Raw genomic sequence first — 19,278 nt, 5'->3', positions numbered from 1 at the left:
AGGTGTCAGATATATATGGGGAGTTGATGAAGAAGGAGGGTGCAACAGTGGAGGAGGTCCGCACAAGTGGCAGGAGTTGGGGGGGGGGGGGGGGCGATACAAGCTGGAGTGTGGATCTGCGAAGGAAAACTCATCCTTGTCGTGTGCAAGATTGAATCTTATACAGTTTAAGGTGGTGCATAGGGCTCATATGACAGGGTCTAGAATGGGGTGGGCAGTGTGCAGGGCATCTGCCAAACCATGTCCGTATGTTTTGGGCATGTCAGAGGTTGGAGGGGTTCTGGAAAGAGTTTGCTAAGGTAATGTCGATTATTTTGGGAATGATGGTGGTGCCGAGCAAGTGGGTGGTGGTATTTGGCGTGTCGGAGTATTCGGGAGTGTCCGGTGGAGAAAGAGGCTGATGTTGTAGCTTTTGCCTCTCTGATAGCCCGGAGGCAGATCTTGCTGTGCTGGAAGGACTCGGAGCCGCCAAAAGTGGAGGCATGGGTGAGCGACTTGGCAAAGTTCCTCCTAGAAAAAAATAAAGTTTGAGGAAGGGAGGAGGGGTTCTCCACAAGGTGGAGGCTGTTTATCGACTTATTCAAGGGCTATTATCAGGTCACCGGGGGTGGGGTTCTTTGGGTTTTGGAGTGCTCTGTGTAAAAAAAAAGGGCGAAAGGGGAGAATAATGTTAATTGTGTATGGTTTACTATTGCTGTTGTTGTTTGCACATTTCTCATCGGTATGTATTTGACATTACCTCCAATAAAATATTTTTTTTTTTAAAAGCAAAGCACACACAGACTACAAGTGAAACAGTGGCTGCAGAGAGAAGAGTCAGCTAAGGCACACACAACTGTTCAAATTTTCAGACAGCTGCTGCAAATGGACTAAGGAAAAGACAAAAGAAATGGGGAAAAAAAAGACTGCAAGTAAATTACTGAGTGAGTGAAAATGGCTGCAGTAAGTTTTATACTTCATCTCCAATTGAAATGAATGGTTATAGGTGGCAAAAATGAAAGTTTTTCCACTTAGAATAGCAAAACTAGAGATCCCTCAATGAGAGCAGGTCTACTGAAGGATGAGAAACTCATGCTAAAGAAAGTGGTAGAAGTGTATCAGAATGCAGAAGCTGTGAAACATTAGCTCGAGCATATAGGTGGCAGAGGAGATACATTATGCTGAGAGACAGTCCAAGCCAAAATAACGGAGCAATCGCAGACAAAAGGCAGGATGCAAATACTATGGAAGACAGCAAGAAAAGACTTGTCCAGCATAGGGAAAGCATGATTGGTTCTCATACAAGTGCTTGGCCATAAAGAAGCAAAACAAGCCTACACAGGTGGCCGCGGGTGAGATAGCAGCAGGTGAGTCTGATCAAGAATTATACACAATACAACAGTTTTGACTGTGGATGGAGAGTATCAAGCGATTATCACAGGTGCATCATGCACATAATGATCTTTGCAGATCTGTACGAACTGGTTCAACATGCTGATCCAAAAATGAAGCCGTTGAAATTAAGATTGAAACTATGTGATGGTAAGATACTCGTACAGAGAGAAAAAATTAGTCTGACAGCCCAGTGCAATCACAAGAAGAAGGATCTCAAGTTCCAGATCATTCATGGGATGTAATGGCTACTCATCACAGCTGGAGCAGGTCTAAAGCTTGGGCTGGTAAGAGAAGGAAACAAAAGACTCCAGAGTGAGGCAGACAGAAGACCCCAGGGAGAGAAAGAGAATATTGAAGTAAACCACAAGATGGTTTATTAGTATAATGATATGCATGAGCTGAAGGTAAATGCCTCAGTTCTACAGGGAAATGTTCAGATCAGAGTTTGGGAAGTGGAAGATTTGAAGGGCAAGATTCCAGCTGGGTATATGCCGGTGAAAATGCATGATAAACTGAAGTCTTCACTGAACTGAACTGTGCAGGATAGAAATAAACAAATTACAGGGACAACACAAACGTATCAGGGGGGATACATTACCCTCAATTCCACTTCTGGCAACTTAAAGCGGGAATTGAAAAAAACACAAGCAAATATGCAGGTGCAACCAAAGGCATTGTTCAACTAGTGAAGCTGCTCCTTCACCACAATCGGCTGGTCAGGGAGAGCGGATCTCACCAGATGTCCTGAGTACAGAGCGAGAAAAAAATTCAGCGGTTCCCAACAACTGTAATGGAACAACAACAGTCACCAAGGCAACACATGCTCAGAGAACAATATTCTCTGGACAAGGAACATTACTCAGTTGTGTAGCCAATGTCAACGTGCACATGGACTGTTAAAAGTCCTGCTCAATTTTAAGGCTGTGTGAGCAATGCATGTGCAGTAGCTGTAGTAGCACAAACAGTTGTTAATGCATGAGAACAGTGGATGTACAGTGGATAAATCAGGTAACTCAGTCACACAGGATCATGCAATGTGTCTTTTGTTCGTATGGAAAAGGGGGATATTTGTATCTTGTATTCAATAGGAAATGGAAATGTAACAAGTCTCACTGATAGATCTCTCTTTCTGCAGTCATGTGACTGTCATGAAGATGCCTCTGGAGGCAGACATCTTAAGATCAGTTCAATAAAGCCTTCCACTGAGAACAAACTGAAGATGAATACTGAATAAGACCCTGAGACGAACTTTCAATGAAACACAGTGCTGCAGCGTGGGGCTCTGGCCAATGGGTGTTTGGGGGGGGGGGGGGGGGGGGGGGGGGGCGCGGTGGGGAGACATACAGAGAGGTGACTATTGTGGTGGCAACACCAATAAGAGCCTTGGTAACTCTACATTTTTTGAAATATCAAAGAAGCCTATCAGCATGCAATACAGAACAACATCAGGCTGATTGATGGAACTCCCCTTTAGAATGGGGAAACATCTGCCAGACGTTGAGAGGTGGTGGAGACTTAGGGCGCGATTCTCCGCTCCCCATGCCGGGTGGGGGAATCGCGGGAGGGCCGCTCTGGCACGTTTTGCGTTTTGCGACACGTCGCTCGGAGAATCGCCGCTCACTGTTTTTCCCGGCGACCAGCGATTCTCCGGCCCGGATGGGCCGAGCGGCCTGACGACCTCGACGGTTCACGCCGGCGGCAACCACACCTGGTCACTGCCAGCGTGAACATCGCGCGACAGGTAAGTGTGGGGCCTGTGGGGGGCGGAGAGAGGATCGAGCATCACGGGCATGTTCGTTAGGTGACTGGCCCGCGATCGGTGCCCACCGATCGTCGGGCCGGCGTCTCTAAGAGATGCACTCTTTCCCCTCCGCCACGCCTTGCGGGGCAGCGGAGGGGAAGACGGCAACCGCGCATGCGCGGGTTAGAGCCGGCCAACCTGCGCATGCGCGGCTGACGTCACTTAGGCGCCGCCGGCCGCGTCATTCTCGGCACGCCGCTTTGACGCAAGCGTCAAGGCCTGGCGGCCGAGTTTCTCGCAATGCCACTCGTAGCCCCCTGGGGGGGGGGGAGAGAATAGGGGGCAAGGAGTGGCCTCCGACGCCAGAGTGAAACACTCCGGATTTCACACCGGCGTCGGCCGTTGCGGAGAATTTCGCCCTTAGTGCATTCAGACATGGATCTCCTTAATTTTTAAAAATAATTTTAGAGTACCCAATTATTTTTTTTCCAATTAAGGGGCAATTTAGTGTGGCCAATCCACCTAACCTGCACATTTTGGGTTGTGGGGGTGAAACCCACGCAGACATGGGGAGAATGTGCAAAGTCCACACGGACAGTGACCCAGGGCCGGGATTCGGACCCGGGTCCTCAGTGCCGCAGTCCTGTGCCACATGCCACCCTTGGATCTCCTGAATTGGTGTGAAGTTTCTTAACTTTCATTCAGTAAAGGTGCACAGCAGCAGCCAGGTTTCTGGCATGTGTTCTAGGGGGCAGCCTGAGGGAAAATTAGGTTGCCGACCTGATATTGGGGTACGAGCCGACAAAACCTTCAGCAAGACAAGGAGATGAAGCTTGCCAACGGCCATCGAAGGGACCAGCGGGGCAACTCTCAAACTCCACGTCAGGGTTGAGGAGGCTGGTTGGACGTGCGGGCAACCAACCAAAAAGAACAGAGGCCAGCAGGACACATAGCCAGCAGCAGCAGCAGCCAGCCAGACAGTGATTGACGAGGCTCGTGGCCCGACCACCTGAGCGAGAGCCAAGAGGAGAGCAGAACAGCAATCGGGAGGTGCAAAGAAGTCCAGGCAAGCGCTGGCATTGTGTCTAGGGGAATCAGGGAGCAGTAGCCGGCAGGAGCGGGTGACACATCCAGAGCCAGAGACCAACCAGGCAGCAGGGCTGAGAGAATGGGGGCTGGGGAGCAAATGATGAGGTGCCCTTGTGGGTGGGGCTCCATGTCGCCCGGGGCAGGGCTCAGCTTCACCAGGGAGCGGGGTGCCTCAATGTCGCCAGGGAGCAGGGTGTGATGAGGGGCCCCGGCAAACAGGAAGAGCGCGAGGCCCGAAAAGCCTTAGCTGCCTCTGAGAAGACTGCTGCCCTTATACATAAAATAATCAGTCGGGCAGAACTTCACAAGTATTTTGGGATAAAATTGGCTGTCCAAACTTGCGCAGTCTCATTGCTCCTTTCATGACAACATGTGCTGTACTGTACAGTTTGATGGAACTACCTGTGACAGTTTAAGGGTGAAGATTGTAGGGAATCAGGTCTGTGTCCTACCACCTACTTTATCTTTTTTTCTCCATGCTGTAGACCTTAGCCTTCCCTGCAGATACAGAATGAGTTCACCTACGTCCTAGGTCAGATGACAAGCAACAGTCTATGCAGACCGAAAGCAAAAACAGAACCATGGCAGAACTTGATGGGAGAATTTCTCTACACCGATAACGCTATGTTGGTTGTCAACACAGGAATTCGACTACAAAGATTCAGAGATTGTCTGAATGATTATCGTGGCTGTATTTTGATATGCTGTACTTTGTCTTCACTTTTGGATTGCTGACCTAGTATGCAGATAACCAGTTCCAGGCCTGCAACTTGTTCTCCCTGACTATATACATCATGAAATTCATGCCTATTGGACAGGGTGTCACATCTCTCTGACCTTGATCACACTAAATAACAACCTGCTGGAAGGATTTGGCAAATTCATCTACCTTGGGTCGATGGTGACAGACAATCTGTCCCTTGATGCAGAACTCAATTCACGCCTAGGGAAAGCAGCTACCACTTTTGGCCAACTCACAAAATGTACACATAATAACTTCAAGCTGATTCTTAGAATGAAAATGTTGGTATACGAGGCCTGTGCTCTCAGCTGCTTGTTGTATGGCAGTAAAGCATGGTTAACCAACAGCTTTCAAGAAAGGAAACCCAACACCTTCCATTTTTACTGTTTGGGGCCCACTCTGTGCATTTTGTGGAAGGACAAAATCGCAAATATGGCAGTCATCTCAAAGGCAAATCTCCCAAATAAGTTGGCACTCATCAAGCAGGGGTGGTTTCATTAACTTGGGCACATGTGAAGGATGGTTGCATGCCCAAAGTATGCAGAGGTTGCCAGAGCCAGATGACTCTTAGCTCTGCTTCAAGGTTGCTTGCAAGTGTGACATGAAGGTCCTAAACATTGGTTCTCGCACCTGGGAGACACTAGCTGATGACCAATGAAATTGGTGACATCACCTGTGGACCGGTATGTGCCACCATGATGAACAGTGACTGCAACAACTGGTCAATAGGTATCAACACTGAACACAACAACCCACAAGGACACCTGATAACTATTGTACGTGCGGCAATTGTGGCAGAACCTAGGAAGCTACTCTATCCCTGGCGGATTTGATTTATTGCATGTCCAGTATCTTGCAGATGATGAAAGGTCATAGACCTGAATTTTATTTTATTCGTTCAGGGGATGCGGTTGTCACAGGCTGGGCCAGTATTTATTCCCCATCCCTAACTGCCCTTGAAGTGAGTGGTTTGCTCGGCCATTTCAGAGGACAGTTAAGAGTCAACCACATTTATGTGGGTCTGGAGTCACATGACAAGGATGACAGATTTCCTTCCTTAAAGAACACAAGTGAACCAGATCACCAGGGCAGCACGGTAGCATCGTGGTTAGCACAATTGCTTCACAGCTCCAGGGTTGCTGTCTGTGTGGAGTCTGCACGTTCTCCCTGTGTGTGCGTGGGTTTCCTCCGGGTGTTCCGGTTTCCTCCCACAGTCCAAAGATGTGCGGGTTAGGTGGATTGGCCATGCGAAATTGCCCTTAGTGCCCAAAATTCCCCTTAGTGTTGGTTCGGGTTACTGGGTTATGGGGATAGGGTGGAGATGTGCGGTTGGATAGGGTGCTCTTTACAAGAGCCAATGCAGACTCGATGGGCCGAATGGCCTCCTTCTGCACTGTAAATTCTATAAGATGGTTTTTTTCCCGACAATTGGCAATGGTTTCATGGTCATCATTAGACTTTTAATTCCAGATTTTTAAAAATTGAAATTTCAATATGTCATGGTGGGATTCGAACCTGGGTCCCCAGAGCATTACCCTGGGTTTCTGGATTACTAGTCCAGTAACAATACCACCACCCCCCTAATTTAACAACAAATTCTAACTTTGTTTCTCTCACTTCGTGATCTGATGATTAGTTCCAATATTTTCTGTTTTATTTCAGATTTCCAGCACCCACGTAATTGCTTTGTCTTCATGGTTTCATCAGAGTCTGTGGAACTGGGTGACTCTATGAGTCAGGAGTCAGAATTCCTGCTCTGATTGTACATTTACTTCTGAGCCCTCTTAACGCACCACTTTTACCATACCATACAAATTACCAGAACTGGCTTTCAGGTGAACACTAGCTGGCTGTTCTAGTTCAGCTAACAATCCTTTTCCATTTAAACACTGTCCTAAACTTATGCACTGTAGCAATCCCCTCTGTGCATATGCTGATGGAGTTCTTTACTCCAATGAGTAATTTTCTCCTCACTTGTATCTAAATTAGTGACACTGCAACAATATTTTGTTTCACAGATAAGAAGTTCTAGATTTAATGACTCTGATTTTAACTCTGTTTAAGTGGGTGGGATTTGAATGGGTTAGAATCTCGCCAAATATTTCTGATAACACTCGCTAACAAAACGCTGCAGAATTGATGAGGGACTATTGATTCACCAGTTTATCTCCCTTCCTCTCCTAAAAGTGCAAGCCCTTGTTCATGTATAGTCCCACTTGCTAGATTCATATATACACCTTAACATTAAGTCAAACCTAATGCTACTGTCATGCAGCATCCAAACACAGATAATTCCAACAAAGATTGCTGGATAGTAATCAAGAACGGAAATCCTGGGTGATTTTCTCCTCCCTGACCAGGATACTAAATTATTTTCTAACCACTACTTCAGCTGAAATCTGCTAACTCAACAGACTAGGCATCGATTCTATTTCTAAATGGCTGTTAGTCATCAAATTAAGCCTAATTTAGCCATAATTTACTCTAATATTGGCAATCGCGTTCAGAGGCCACAGGATTGCGGTGCTGAAAATGGAACGTGTCACAATGGCTGTGGTACAGGCTACTATTAGGAGACAGAGTCAACATCACTTTACTCTGCAGCAAATTACAATATACATTAGCGAGCGTGGGAATGCTTCATACTGAGGTGGGGTCCTCAAAATGGGAAGTGTTCCATTCCCTTACCTGGATAAATGGAAGCAAAAGTTACAGAAGCATATACAAATAGACAACAACAATTACGGAGAGATTTATTACTCTGAGAGATAAGTCTCTTGTATGCTGAAAATGTCACCTGAAAGGAGAGAGAACAAGATAATAACAAATGGAAAATTTCTTGAGAGTAGTGGAAAATAATTGGATTTTCTGGCAGACATCAAACCTGGGACCTTTCTTCAGCATTTCAATCCACTGAAGTTTCAAATTATTTAAATGTTCTATTTGTACACTTTTTTTCTTTACCTTCAGTCAGTTTCCCAGCCTGTTCAGCTGCTCCTCCTGGCAACATTTTGGAAACAAAAGCTCCGATATCCCCCTCCTTTTCATCGCTTGGCTTTGAACCTATAGTTAGAGCAAAATAAAGAATATAAATGCTCACAATTCTCGTAGAAATACAGTTTGCAATCACTAAATTACATGTTGCTGGATTATTTATCATACGAGTACAATTCAACCATTTGTTCACCAAGAAACACAGGTTGGAAAACATGTTAAAATACATTCACTACTTGGGCGGCAAGGTGGCGCAGTAGTTAGCACTGCTGTCTCATGGCGCTAAGGAACTGGGTTCAATCCAGGCCCCAGGTCACTGTCCATGTGGAGTTTGCACATTCTCCCCATGTCTGCGTGGGTGTCACCCCCACAGTCCAAAGATGTGCAGGTTAGGTGGGGTTATGGGGGATAGGGTGGGATGGTGGGGCCTAGGTAGAGTGTTTTTTCGGAGGGTCAGTGCAGACTAGATGGGCCGAACGGCCTCCTTCTGCACTGTAGGGATTCTATGATTCAATTCTATGATATTAAATAGGTGTTAGAAAATGGAGAAGGGCTTGCTGCTAACAGGACTAAGTACAATGATCTCCCTCACCCCAGGAGAAACCTTACTGAATGGGAGCTAAAAGCGGGCATCTCTTTTTTGCATACTAATGCTGCACTAACATTAATGACTGGGAAGAGCTTGCGACCAATCTTTCAAAATGCCGATAACGTGTCCATCAGGCTGCATCATGTTTTTGAGTTCAAACATGTTAATGATGAGGCATAGCAGCGACAAGGAAGGGAAAGAAAAGAGTGTAAATTCTGCACTCTGGATCTCACAACCTCATGGGACATCCTGTCCCACGTACCCAAAAATCTGTGGGTTGAGAATTGGCTTGTTCAGTTACATGAAGACGGACGGCAGAAACTCACAACCTTGAATTGAGGAACAGCTGACAATGACAAGTGCTGCACAGTGGGTGGTTGAGGTGTTCTGAGTCACACATTAACTGGGATCCCATCACTTAATTCTAATGACCTACTAGCCAGAGCGAGCGTGATAGTGTGTTTTTCTAGGTCCAACAGGAAAGGTTTCTGCAGCCTTGGGTTCTCTTTTCCCACAGATCCCAGCAAAAGTCCATCGGCGACTTATCCAAGTGACTACATGGTCTCTCAATCTTTGCCTGCAAACAGTTGCGTGCCTCATGGCAGGTGTCAGATGCAGGCAGCAACCAGTGGGATGGTAATGAGGCTGATTTGTTTAAAATCTTAAACGCAGCGATTCCTGGACAGGAAGCACAGCAACCTCTCTTGGAGTTAAAGTCTATATTGTACTACGCAGTGCTCATGCCTTTGGAATTCCAGATAGTGCTTGCAGCAGTGCTGAAGGCAGATACTGTCATCTTGAAATGCTGTAATACTACACAAATGACTGTGAACAAGCAAATAGCCACAATCATTTGAGTCGGTGGGATAACCACAACTAGACTAATCTATCCAACAGTCGAGTTAGTTTTAATTTTAATCTATAGTAGCTTGCATATACCTCAATGCAACTGTTAACTCCTCGACTAGTAATGCCTTTTGAAACTAGCAAAACAGAGGCATTTAGATCACGCAGATTTTACCCCATTCGCATTTTAACAGAACTTTTCCCTTGCGCAAACTGAGAGGTGTAGCAAGTGCCTCAAGTGGTGAATAAATATTAATGAGACCAGACCCTTCATATGCTTTGTGTCTCCTAGCTGCCATGTCGGTGACATTGCAGACAAACAGCCAATCTCACATCTGTTTCTTTTAAATTCTAACTCCATTAACCACCTGGGCCCTGTCCCCCCTTCCCTGAATTAGGTGACTTCATTGGTGCAGAAGTTTTAGCTCTTTGAGACTACAGCTCTCTGTCTTTTGGAACCAGCTCTTGTCCTCAAACACTTTTGCCAGCATAAATCAATGAATGGAGATTAAGATTAAGTGCCCTGTCAAATGTTTATCATTCCTGGTGCAAAAGCTGAAGCGACACCCACGCCTTTCCTGAATTAGGATCAGCTGATGCACCACAGGCCAAACATTACACCAAGTGTTCCGGGTGTTTCTTTATTAAATCATGTGGGGTATTTAGTCTCAATGACTTTTCAGAGGGAAATAGGAAGGAGGACCAAGGCTAAGGTCAATGAATAAATAGGTCTTGCTCAAATAATAAAAAGATATTATCAAGCTTATGATTTCAAATTCTGAAGATTGTATAGGGGTGCGGGGGGGGGGGGGGGGGGGGGGGGGGTAGAGAGAGAGAGACTGAAGATGATGTAATTCACATCAAAGTCTGACAATACATTAGAGTAGCAGCATTCTGGTGAATGTGTCAAAACCTTTCCTGTAGGGTGGAGTCCAATGCTTACACACTCCTCCAACTGAGGTTCCATTGAGGTGTTACATAGGCTCATCATTACCTCTTCACTTCATTACTATACCTTGTGATAGAAGCTAGAATTCAATTAGCTATTTTTACAGCCTCATCAATCTCAGTTACTGCCTTTAATCCCTCAGCTCTTTTCACAGTACTGAAGCTACTTTGATTCAGAGTTTAATTACTGCTGTTCTTTTTACAAACCAGAATGTATCATCTATTTACTGCCACTAAATTCTGTACCGTAACCTTTAGCCTATAGCCCCATCTTATCAATATCCTTTTGTAGCATCTATCGTCTTCTAATGAAGTCGTTCCAATTTGGTATCATTGGTAACTCTCAATGCCATTTGCTCTAGACCTGTATTTAAATCATTGATACACAAAATGAATAGAAGTGGCCACAGAATGTAACAACGGTGAAGAATAGTGGCCTATTTACAGCCACTCAGGGAAAACTGACATCACATCTTGTTTTCTCTTTTCCAATAAATTTATAATCAGTTTGATATACTCTCCTGCAAGCCTGTGATCTGTCTCTCAGACCACATTTAGGACGATATCCCAAGCAGCTCTCAGCCTGTTAAATGTATTTTTTGAGTTCCTGCACCCTTCCCCTTTCTGTATCTCCACCTTCTCGGTATCAATCCAAACAACTGTTGCTGAAAAATGGTATCTGAATAAAGCATGCTATTATTAATGTGCAAATAACCAGCAACATGTAGTGAGGAAATAGATACCCAATGTATTGTAAATTGCCACAAATTACTGGCTGATGTACATCGCTCCATGGGAACTCATGCTCAACTTCCCTGTGATTTTCACGACGTTACAGGATTTGCCCATCAATTGCGATGTTAACCTTATCACAGAAAATCAAGTGTTATACTTAGCAGTGCAAAAATTGTTGATTGCCAATCAATCTCTCTTGCTCAGAAAGGAAACAATTTTAAATGTGGAGTTTCATTCTTTTAGGCAGTGAAATGTTTTAGATTTCAAAGATTTTCAAATTGGTATCTATTTTCAAATTGATATCTATTTTTTTCTTGCTTTCCTTTCTGTCTTTTATTATTTCCCAATCCAATCTTTCTTTCCCTCTCTTTGATTATTTTTCTGTACCTGATTTGATGTTGGATTCATACCCTTTATTTCACCCTATCTCTCTGTCCTTCTGATATTTATTTCTCAATACTTTTATCTTGTTGGTTAAGGAGATGCATTGGTCACCAAAATCCGGTTGCTCTCACTGGACCATTAACTGCACATCCAACAACTTTGTGGGCAATAAAATTTAAAAAGCAAGTATGTGTAATTGTATGTGTTATGGACCTCATGATGAGATGCCTTGTTCCAGTATAATCTGGTCCTTTGTTATTTATTCTTGGTCAGGGACCACAGTTGTCTATATCAAACTATTTTTGCTCTTCTCCTCTTATGAAGGCAGTTCTACTTTTGTACTATATCTGAAAACTCTCTTTTCACCAGAACTGGAGTTTTGACTGGCGGCCCTAGTGCTGGTAAACTTACCACTTATATTAGCAGCTTGCTGTGGTGCGGTTGCTTGTTTTACTGCAGGTTTTCTGGCTGTTGCTTGTTCTGGCTTTGTCTAGAAATGAAAAGGAGAATAAGTCAGCATCAGAAAACATTGTATAGAAAAGAATGAATAACTTGCATTTATACGGTATCTTTCATGACATCAGGGGCGGGATTCTCCGGGAATTGGCGGGGCGGGCCGAAACAGCGCAGTGGAATGGCGGGAACCACACCGGCGTCGGGCCGCCCCAAAGGTGTGGAATCCTCCGCACCTTCAGGGGCTAGGTCGGCACCGGAGTGGTATGCGCCTCGCCGGCCGGCGTGGAAGGCGCGCCAGCCGGGGCCGAAGGGACTCCGCCGGCCGGTGTGGGTCCGCGCAAGCACGGGAGCGTCAGTGTCTGCTGATGTCATCCCCGTGCATGCACAGGGGAGTTCACGTCCGCGCCGGCCATTGCAGAGGCTTACACGGCTGGCGCGTAGGAATAGAGTGCCCCCATGGCACAGGCCCGCCCGCGGATCGGTGGGCCGCAACCGCGGGCCAGGCCACCAGAGGGGCACCCAGCAGGGACAGATCGCCCCACGCACCCCCCGAGGACCCCAAAGCCTGTCCGCGCCACCAGGTCCCGCCGGTAAGGGGCCATCTCCAATTTACGCCGGCGGGACCGGCATCGAACGGGCGGGACTTTGGCCCATTGTGGGCTGGAGAATCGCCGGGGGGGAGCCCGCCGACCGGCGCGGCGTGATTCCCGCCCCTGCCAAATCTCCGGCGCCGGAGAATTCGGCAGCCGGGTGGGGGGAGGGGGCGGGATTCACTCCCCGCCCCCCCCACCCCCGCCGATTCTCCGACCCGGCGGGTGGTTGGAGAATTCCGCCCCAGTAGTTCCAAACCACCTTGCAACCAATTTAGACACACAAAGGTCATACAAACAGCCATTAGGTAATAATCAGATAATCTGTTCAGTGATGTTGGCTGAAGGATAAATATTGGTCAGGACATCGGGGAGAAAGTTCTCGAGCAGTGGTTGTTTGAAAGAGGTTTAACTTAGTCTATAAGTGACTTGAGACAGTCAGTATATACTTTTTCTAGAAGTCATTTTACACTATTTACAAGGCTTCATAGTAAGTACCTGGGATGTCTAAGCCATAGACTGCTCTGTGCCTTGCTCTCTTGAAGCCTCTTGGTCATTGGACTCAATGTCATACTTACATCATCCCTAATTTTATCGTCTCATTAATATAACCATTAACCGGGGGCAGCACGGTGGTACAGTGGCTAGCATTGCTGCCTTACGGCGCCGAGATCCCAGGTTCGATCCCGGCTCTGGGTCACTGTCCGTGTGGAGTTTGCACATTCTCCCCGTGTTTGCGTAGGATTCGCCCCCACAACCCAGAGATGTGCAGGGTAGGTCAATTGGCCACGCTAAATTGTCCCTTAATTGGAAAAAATGAATTGGGTACTCTAAATGTAAAAAAAATATATATAACCATTAACCCTTTATTGAACAATGCCATGGGGAGATTTATATCCACCCGAGGGGGCAGACTGTTAATGTAACATCCAAAAGATAGCCAGCTGCAATGTGCAACACTCCTTCAGTATTATACAGGAATGTCAGCCAACTCTGTTCTCAAGTCTCTGGGATGGGACTTGAATTCACAATCTTGTGACTCAGAGGCAATATTAATATTGAGCCAAGGCTGACACATGTCTAACGCTCCAACTGTACAACCTTTGCAGTCTGTTTTCTTCCCCCCCTACATTTATCAAGATAAGAAATAATATTGCTGAAGAACATTTTCATCCTAATGCACAAAAGCAGGTACGTTACTAAAGAGGAACATGCAGCTAGGAACTCTCCAGTGTGTCTCAGCACCACGCTTGAAGGAGCCTATTTAAGCAGAAGAAAGAAAAACATAAGTAGTCTATTCCTTTCACAGACTATGCTCATTGCATCTTTTGTAATTTATTCAGTTCCACTTTTGCCTAGTTCCCAAAGTTGAGCAAGACACTGACACATTTCCATTATTCATGTTACATTCCATAGTCTCATTTGCCGAGGATTGATTGTACTTCATTATGACTTCTTTGTCTAATTTGCCCAGGAATTATCATGCTTCATTAAATATAACATGATTTCTGAATTTATCCAGCTCTTCTAAATGAGTTAAACCACATTGCATTTAACTGTTTTACCGGGGGGTCTGTTCTATTTACCCCTCCAATTTCTGTACAGGGCATTTTATTCCCACCTGTCAATGCAACAGCATTCAAACATAACTGCAATAAATTATTCCGAATTCTGGACCTGAAAGAACTTTAACAAAATTCTAAGCTAGATGTGCAAGTTATACTGTGAATATTGGAAATCACTATTAGTCCCTTTGGAGTCTGAATGAATTGATAAAACTGTAGAACTTGATTTTAATCAGCCAACTAACAGATTTCTCATGGCCAGTTGAAAAGATATGCCATTTTATGAGGACAAAATCTGACTGGTGAAAGCATGTAGCCAGCTTAAACTAATGACACTAAATGGGCACGAACTGTAGTATACTTCTGCAACCTGGATGTGACCGCATAGCTGTGGCTATCTTTGGGATCAATATCATTGAAACCAAATGAAGGTTATTGAGGGATATGTTCAACATGTGATAACTTATCATCCCTGTTGTTTAAAAGATCCAGAATGGGATTGGCCACTACCAATGGAACATCTGCTGTTTTGAAAGTGGATGATTTAAATTGTACTGAAAGCATAGGGCCGTGAGGGGCCAGTTAAAAGCTATTAGCAGATGCATTTCGATCTTCTGTTAATTTCTTTCTTCCAGGATTTCATGGATACATTGAAGACAATCTGAGTTGGTGCATGGCTCGTGGAGGAAAATGGCCCGTTGGAGATCACACCAGAAAATGTAATTGACCTCATCTGTCATATGCTGGCCAGCCTGCTGGTCAGTTTCTCTTTCGTTCTGTATATTCTGCACAGCAAAATTAATATTCTTGGAATTTCAGGTGCTCTTTAAAATAATTCATTAACACTTTAACATGGATGAAATCTGCCAAGAGGTTGCTCAGCCATGTGTATTTATTGATTTTATGTTTCAGTCTATTGGGCAGTGAAATTATTGTTTAGCCTTGCAGAACAAAGATAGGATCATGTATAGGCTGGAGTTTATTAAAAGGCACTGATACATTTAGGGATTGAAAGAGCTATGTGTCATTGCCTTGTATTCATTTCCTGAGCCAGGAGAAGACCTGATAAATGTTTTTTGCTGTGCCTGTACTGCATAATCACCTGTTTAGTTTCTGTGGTGCAACACAAATGCAATTTTATTTCACAAAGGAGAAATGAGAAAAAAATGACTGTTCAATGTCATGGCAACAGTTCCAATGCAAAACTCGGGCTCCAGCCTTTGTACTGCATGACTTGCAAAGCTGGTACACGGCACTCATGGCTCACACAAAAACATTACTTTTTTCATGCCATTTTCACGAACGTGACTTGGCATCATATTTTTAAAAAAGAGTGCCATGGTACTGGCTGACATGACTCACACTCGGCACACCTTAGTACTTATCTCCGCCCAATTGATTCCACATCCTGGCACTGAGGGAAGATAATTTCTCACTACTGTATTGATCTCATCCTTCATCAACGAGGCCACCCCGCCTCATTTTTCTTTCTGCCTATCCTTTCAAAGTATCAAATATCCCTGAATAATCAATTACCAGCCCTGGTCACCTTGCAACTACGTCTCTATAATGACTATCAGATCATGCCCATGTATTTCTACTTGTGCCATCAAATTATTTACCTTATTAATGAATGTTGCATGTCTTTAAAAAATATATATCTTTCCTTGGTCTGTCATCATTTGCTGCTGCACTCTTATGTTCATGTGCTCCATTTCGTCCTGTCATACTCCAATTACCATTAGCTATGTCATGTTGGTACCCTACACTGTTGTCTTGTCCATTCTCTTTAATTTTCTAAATTTCCCTTCACCGTAACTCTCCTTCCACCTCTACTATTTAGCTCAAGGTCCCAGCTCCAGCTCTAGTTATATTAATGACTTGGATGGAGGGATTGAGTCTACTGTCACATGTGTTGACAATGCAATGGTGGGCGGGGAAAGCAAGTTATGAGCAGGACAGAAAGAGTCTGCAAAGCCGTAAACTATTAAATAAGTGGGCAAAATTAATTAGAACAAATATAATGAAGGAAATGTAAGGTTGCTGAAAAGGTGAGTAAAGCGGAATATTATTTAAATAGAGAGACAGAATGCTGCAATACAGAGGGATCTGGGTGTCTGTGTACATGAAACTCAAAATGTTAATTTGCAGGTACATTATTCAATTTGCCTTCCTAATTTCTTCTGACCATAACTGTAAGGGGGATGGAGTACAAAAGTATTAAATCTTATTGCAATTGTACAAAATGTTGCTGGGGCCACACCGAGGGTACTGTACACAGTTTTGGTCTCCTTATTTAAAAAGAGATATACTTGCATTGCAACAGTTCAGCGATGAAGAGTTGTCTTATGAGGAAAGATCGAGCTGGTTGAGCCTATATTCATGGAAGTTTACAAGAACGAGAAGTGATCTTATTGAAACATATAAGATTTTAAGGGAGCTTGGCAGGGTAGAAAGGATGTTTTCCCTCATGAGGAAATCTAGAACTAGGGGACACAGGTTCAGAATAAACGGTCACCCACTTGAGACACAGATGAGGCATTTCTTCTCTTAAAGTAATTAATCGATGGAATTCTCTAACCTAGAGAGCTGTGGAGGATAAATCATCAATCATATTCAAGGCTGACACAGACAGACTTTTGAAATACAAGGGATTTAAGGGTTATGGGGAACTGAAGGTAGAATTGAGGACAAAATTAGAGCAGGCATAATCTTATTGAATGGCGGAGCAGGTTCAAGGGACCATATGGCCCACTTCTCATATTTTTTATGTTCTTGTGTAACATATATTTACACCCCTTTGTGGCACAAATGTACAACACAAACATTCAAAGAATGATTTACTTTTGAGACGTATATTGAAAAGGAAACATGCATACATTATTAGTCTGGTGGGTTAATATTTAAGGTACCGGTAGCGACTGATACAGATGCGCGTAAGTGCTGACAAAGACTGAGCTCAGTGCATTTTGGCAGGTACGAGATCGCATCCTGTCTTTTGTTGCTAAAAGACTCCATTCAATTACATTATGGCTGATCTGTATCTTAATTCCATCGAGCCACTTTTGTTGATTATCCATTCATACCCTCACCAAACAAAAATCCCAGTTTTGAAAGTTTCAATTGACAGAGCATTCATAGCTTTTTGGGGATACAATTCTAGATTTCTGCCATCCTGTGTATGAAGCAGTGTATCCTGACATCAACTCTGTATGGCCTAGCTCTAATTTTACATCTCTTTGTTCTGGGCTCCCCACCAGAGCACATTGTTTCTATTTAACCATTCAATTCCTTTAGTCATCTTAAATACCTCAATAGATTAATATCCTTAATTTCTATACCCAAGAGACTAAAACCATCATTCATGCAACCTGTCCTCCCAGTTTACCCAGTCCATTTCGGAGTTAACTCCCACTGGTATTCCTTCACTCCAACCAATTCTCAGTAGCATTTCCTGATTCCAATACAATTCCCAGTGGTGTTTCTTGATCCATATAATTTGTAATTGATGTTCCTGACCATGATCCAAGACCTCTTTTGTGTTCCCTATCCCTGATTCAACTCCCAGGTCTCAACCCAACTGATTGAAATTTCTCAAACAAGGCAATTCGCAAGAAAAGGGGTATAGCTAACTCAACTTTGGGGAGCAACAATTTGCATTTATGTATCACTTTTGACACAGTAACATCTCCCAAGGCATTTTACAGGAGATTTAGCAAACAAAGTTTGGCACCAAACACATAAGGATATATTAAGGCAGATAACCATCAGCTTGAGATCCATTAGAAATAGTTGATCCATTGGTGGTCATTTTCCAAAATTCTTTGGACTCTGGAATGGTTCCTACAAATTTGAGGGCAGTGAATATAACCCCGCTATTCAAAAAGGGAGGTAGAGAGAAAATAGTGAACTATAGACCAGTGAGCCAAATGTTGGTAGTAGGGAAGTTGCTGGAGTCCATTATCAAGGATTTCATAGCACAGCATTTGGAAAGCAGTGGTGTGAGCAGACAAGGTCAGCATGGATTTACAAAAGGAAAATCATGCTTTACAAATCTACTAAAATTCTTTTAAGATGTAACTAGTAGAGATGACCAGGAGAACCGATGGATGTGGTTTACTTAGACTTTCAGAAGGCTTTTGACAAGGTCTCACATAGCAGATTAATATGTAAAGTTAAAGCGCATGGGATTATGGGTAGTGTCTTAAGATAGATAGAAAGCTGATTAGCAGACAGGAAAGAAAAAGTTAAATAAATGGGTCTTTTTCTGAGAAAAAGTGGGGTACAGCAGGGATCTGTGCTCGGACCCCAACGGTTCACATTATATATTAATGATTTTGACGAGGGAACCAAATGTCTTATCTCCAAATTTGGTGGGTGGGAGGGCAAGCTGTGATGAGGATGCAGAGATGATTCAGCAGGATTTGTACAGGCTGAGTGAGTGGGTACATGCATGGTAGATGCAGTATAATGTTGATAAAAGTGAAGTTTTCCGCTTCGGTGGCAAAAATGGGAAGGTAGATTATTATTTGCATGGGCGTAATTTCGGAGGTGAATACTCAGCGAGACCTCACTTGGTGTCCTTGTGCATCAGTCGCTGAAAGTAAGTGCGCAGGTACAGCAGGCAGTAAAGAAGGCAAATGGTATGTTGGCCTTCATAGTGAGGTGATTTGCATATAGGAATAGCGATGTTTTACTGCAATTGTATAGAGCATTGGTGAGGCCACACCTGGCGTATTGTGTGCAGTTTTGGTGCCCTTGTCTGAGGAAGGATATTCTTGCTATGGAGGGAGTGCAGCGATGGTTTACCAGGATTATTCCTGTGTTGGCAGGACTGTCATATGAGGAGAGACGAAGTCGATAAGGATTATATTCATTGGAGTTTAGAAGAGTGAGAAGCAATCTCATAGAAACATACAAGTTTCTAACAGGATTAGACAGGGTAGATTCAGAAAGAATGTCCTGGATGGTGGGGGAGTCCAGAACTAGGGGTCATAGTTTGAGGACAAGGGGTAAACATTTTAGAACTGAGGTGATGAGAAATTTCTTCACCCAGAGAGTGGTGAATCTGTGGAATTTACTACCACTGAAAGTAGTTGAGGCCAAAATGTTGTGCAACTTCAAGAAGGAATTAGATATAATAGGCCAAATGGTCTCCTCCAGCTTTTATTTTCTATGGTTTCCATTTCCTTTATCTGACTGATTTGACGGTCCTACATCAGGAT

General features: G+C 44.1%; 1 long non-coding RNA gene across 4 annotated transcripts in view; it reads right to left on the bottom strand.

Annotated features, from left to right (window-relative positions):
* LOC119973132 overlaps positions 1–19,278 on the bottom strand; it is a 218,997-nt gene that overhangs the window by 194,872 nt on the left and 4,847 nt on the right. For 3 of the 4 annotated variants that reach the window (XR_005462246.1, XR_005462244.1, XR_005462243.1), the window contains exons 2-3: positions 11,854–11,932; positions 7,911–8,009 (exon numbers count right to left, since the gene is read on the bottom strand). This is a non-coding gene — a long non-coding RNA (uncharacterized LOC119973132). Of the gene's footprint in view, positions 1–7,910; positions 8,010–11,853; positions 11,933–13,688; positions 13,708–19,278 lie in introns of those variants that run through there. The other variant, XR_005462245.1, reaches the window with a different exon arrangement.

The sequence above is a fragment of the Scyliorhinus canicula genome, chromosome 11 (assembly GCF_902713615.1).
Source record: "Scyliorhinus canicula chromosome 11, sScyCan1.1, whole genome shotgun sequence".
NCBI classification, from domain to species: Eukaryota; Metazoa; Chordata; class Chondrichthyes; order Carcharhiniformes; family Scyliorhinidae; genus Scyliorhinus; species Scyliorhinus canicula.
This window is presented reverse-complemented; position numbering and strand designations above follow the sequence as displayed.